The sequence below is a fragment of the Perna viridis genome, chromosome 8, assembly GCF_037379345.1.
Source record: "Perna viridis isolate PV_CMFRI_1.1 ecotype Kerala chromosome 8, ASM3737934v1, whole genome shotgun sequence".
In the NCBI taxonomy this organism is placed as follows: Eukaryota; Metazoa; Mollusca; class Bivalvia; order Mytilida; family Mytilidae; genus Perna; species Perna viridis.
In genome coordinates, this window is record NC_142452.1 from 25948349 (window position 1) to 25953265 (window position 4917).

Below are 4917 nucleotides of genomic sequence, written 5' to 3' on the forward strand. Positions count from 1 at the left end.
TGCTATTATGTTCTGATAATAGTTTTGAACTGATTGTCTCCAAAAGATCTTTCGAATTTTCAGGATCCACATTGAATTAATACCACTACGGGAGAAACAAGTGTTGTGGTAGGACTGCAAACCCTCTTTTACAGCTGTGAGTATAGAAGTTAAAAGTTTTGAAAGAGGCTTGATGGTACATTTTGCAGATCCAGCTATGTAACGTTGTTTGTATAGATTCTTGTGGAGTTTAGGATCCAGTACATAGACGGTAAATCACAGTCATCGTCCTTGGTAGAGAGACCAAAAGAGGATAGCACAGATTTATGGTTTTCCACAATTTCTTCTTTGGAGAGTGTGATAGCAGTATAGGTCTTACCACTGCTATTGTTTTCTACGTCTACCTCTGAAAATAAATATTGAATGTAAAACGTTTTGCAGACAAAAACATTTTTGTTTTGGGCTTTGTCTGCTGGTACGACAACATATTTGTCATGTTAGTAGACAATGTTTTTGCTACATCCTGGTCCTTGAAAACTGACGTAGCATTGGCACTCATTGACCTACTTAAAACTTTCATTCGTTTCAAAATTAAGGACCTCACGGCCTTTATCCACTCTGACAGAGAATCAATGTACTCTTGTTCTCGTTTGATCCATTTTCTTGCGTACTTTTCCGCGGCATCAATAAGAACTTTAAAGTTATAATTCCAATTTATGGAGCGCGGTTCACTGTACTAGGGACCTCTAGAAAGGATATTACGCAGAGATTCGTTTTCGGTTTATCGAAACGAAAACGAAAGTTTTAAATCTAAATTTAATAATCGCACAGATTGTATTCACATTGCTGACTGTATCCAAACCTGGATCTGCAGTAGTATTTCAACTGTTTCATTTTATATCGTTTTCAAAGTATTTTGCCAGATACTGCGAACAATGTTCGACTTTCTGGATCATGCTCAGTACAATTTTTAAGATTTTTGTTCATAAAAATAAGATGCCCCTTTTGTGATTGAACGTTGTGAAGTGGCAGGTTCAATATTGGTAAATTGCCTTCATTGTTCGCAAAAAATCTTTCTTTTTCTAAAATATGACATTCACCGAATAACGGTATGGCGTTTACCTGAAGCAAGAACTGCTCTTCGTAGCACCTGAGTTTACCCTGGTTTTTTAATGTTGTGGTTATAATTATGCATGTGTGTATTTTAAGACTTGCTGAATTAAACATAGCTTAATTTGTAATATTTATGTTCTAGACTTTCAATTTCCCGCATTGACGTACCTGTTTACATCAATCTGTTTTGTGTATCAATTTTGTGGATACGTTATGTACTGAATTGTGTTTCGAATATTTGTTAAACGGTTCGATGTATATGTTTTAAGTATAAGTTTAATTTGTTCGCACATCGTTTGTTCGAAGGTACTTTAAAAGCATTTCATATCGTAATTTCCGAGGTTTCTGACAAATGCGGCGTCCTGTACTAAATAGCCATCAAATTCAAAGACCAGTCCGAAAAATCTTTTTGATGTTGATTTTGGAACAAAATATAAATTCAGTTTTATCCTGATTTATGTAAACATATTTGATTGGATTTTGGTTAGTCTCTTTCACTATCATGGCAGCTCATGATGCATCAAATTCTTCTCAAAAACGTCTTCCCAATTTCAGACTTAAAATTCCTAGTCATTTGACTGTGAAAAATTTAAGATAAATTTCAAACTTAACATCAACAATGAATAATGTAGTATACAATCGTTGAATTATTGAAGAATTGTTAGGTTTTTGGATAAAACATCATATTGACAGCGACAATTCTAAACAAAGATATTCATACCCCTCAATTTACTCTCAAATGAAAAAGAGGTATGTAAACCAGAATTTATTCATTACTGCGGATACATTTTTGGAAACTTATTGGAGTATTCTTTAATCCCATACCAGTATCTACAAAGTCAAGTTGAAGGTTGTGGATAAAACAATGCAGGGACAAAGAGTATCTCTCATACTTTCATGCTTAAAGAAAGAATGCCACTGATATGTTTGGTTATTTTTAAAATATTTGCATAATGAGGAGTTCTTAATTAATAACCGAATCTGCCATGCATTTTTAATGGTGGACTTTTGCCAAAGCATTACACACGATTTGTCTCCACGACAGGAATTGGTGCATAACAACGGAAAATTGATTTAAATGTTTTAGGAACATACACAAATGCAGAAAATGAATGCGCATAGTCCAATGACAATGCTATAAGTGGTGAGATTGATTCTTATGTGGAATTAGATGGTATGAATATTATAACTGACGATATGCATGGGTGGAAGAAAAATGCAAAAGGTACCTCATTTGTTGCATTAGGTGAGAAATTCCACAAAGTTATGAACTGATAACAAATCACTAAATTTCAAGATAATGTTGCACAGAGATATGAACGACTTGGTACAGTTATGGCAATAAGGCATTTAGAGATGATTTAAATAAAGGCACATGAACAAGACCAGAGTATATCAATAAATAAATTGGTGAATAACGGTAACAACAAAATTACCTAACACTATAAATCTAACAAAATATATATTACATCACCGGGGCAGCTGGTACCGCAATGGTCCTGACTTGGTAGAGTACTAGTTTTTTCAAACGAAATGGTGAGTTAAATATATGTTTTACAGCGCGCCAAACCTCCCTTTTTTCTTGCGGCGTGCATATACCGGTTGTGATTATATCGTATTTGCATGCTATAGTGTCATATTCAGTAAATCAGTGGTCATATCAGTTAAAAGAAATATATACAAGAAGCAATCATTACTCACTGTTTTAGGAGAAATGAGTATTTTTCAATCAAAGACTGATGTCTGAAGATACCCTTTGAGACGCATTTTCTTATATCCCTGATTCATAGGTCTGTTACACAGATATGTATGGCTTTGGATGATATTAGAGAAGTTAGTACTTGCTCCAGCTTAGCGAATCAGTTGTGAATTATAAACGCCATATGTAGGAGATGAAGGGATATTACTGTGCAGGTAAGGACAATTTGTAATTTGAAAACTAAAGTCATGTCTTTGATCATAAACCTTAGTACTAGGATGACCACTGTTGTCGAATTTCAGATGTAGGTCCAAACAATATGCTGAACAAGCTGTTTTTGTAGTCTCTTTTATTTCAAACTCCGGTGGATGTATTAAGTCAACCATTTATAAAAAAAAAAATAAAATTGTCAATGGAGAACACATCTTCAATATATCTGTATGTGAAAAAAAAATGATTTCACTTCTGTTTTTTAATCTTTACAACATTCTAAAGAAACTCAGTCTCATACGAATACACAATTAAGTCGGCTAGGAAAGGATCATACATGTAAGTAATGCCCATTGAAATGCCAACTTGTTGCTGAAAAATAGATGGTAATATAATTATTTTTACAACTATACTTGGCGTCACATAAGTAAGATACTGTTACAATTTGAATAAAAACATTTTCTACGACTTTATTGACACCTACCGTCGTTTAAATTGTCTTAAATAACTTGCTTATTAAACCAAACGGCTTCTCCCTTTACATTCAATCGTTAAATTCGGTCAGATTTTATTTTCGATCCTAATATTTACATTGTCAAAAGTCGGCCATGTTTACAGTGATCGGGTTGCAAATTTACGCTTATATAGTTTGTACAAAAACCGAAGAACCCAGAATGCATTTCGGCGTTAGTTTGGATATCTCGAATTTATTCTACGCGAACAAAGTACAATACCGAGTAGTTTATAAAGCAGATGAATGTCACCGGAGTTTGACGGGAACTTACGAACTTCGTTTGTAAACAAATCGTCCCGTAAAAACCAATATGGCGGATATTATTATGGGATTTTCCAGTAAGGATTTTTTACGCACGATTTAAGCCAATAAGCGACCCGTTGGTATTAACACACCATGCTTATATGCAATACAGAAAAGGAAAAAAATATAAAATATTGAGTTATCTTTACAACATCTAGAGTAAATAAGAATTCAGTTATATATGAGTGTTTTTCACAATAATATTTGCATTGGAAATTATTGTTCTTACTACTAGCACATAGTAATGGATAATAAACTTTTTTATTCTGGATTAGCTCACAGGGATAAATAATACACATGCATGTGTCTCTCTTGCTGGTTGCTATTTATAACATGTTATCAAAGATAAACCACTCACCTACCCTTAATGGTTTAATTGCTATCCCGTCAGATTTTTATCTGGGTCAGCCTTGACATTTTATTCAGAAGTAGCTTACGTTTGTTCGTCATTGTGGTTTGAGTTCTTGGTGCATCTTGTCATTTAAAGAAAAGAGCGTTTTCTATCGCTGTCTTAATTTGGTTTTACGATATTCAATATAAAAATCCATGCATGATAAATTAGATAATTGCCAGTTTTGCCAGCATTACGAACACTCTAATGCTAGTATCTACCTTTGCTATCATTGCCTTTATACTAACAGAAATGATACGCGTCGGAAATAATGGGAACAGTAGTTGATGGCTACGTGAACTACAAAGGTGTTTTAGTGGATTAATCACTGCCGTTCCTAAAATGTATTTCACTTTTGATTTAATCATATGTACTTTAAATTTGACGCATTAAAACAGAAGTATTTTCATACAGAAAGAATAATTTAGAATAGGAATGTATATGAATTATACAATATATGCATGTGACTTAAATGTAATATACAGTTTTGTAATATCATTATGCGAAACTGTATCTACATTTCTTGTAGATACTTGTTTAATAAATATAAAGCGTTTAAAAACAGCAGCTGTGGTGTTACATTGATATAATAGCTTTATCTGATTTAAGAGTTCCAGTTGGATCAAAAAGACACAACCATGTTTCAGGAAGTCACAAGATCATTAATCAGTTTTGACAGGTCATGAAAATCCGAAAACTGTTACAATT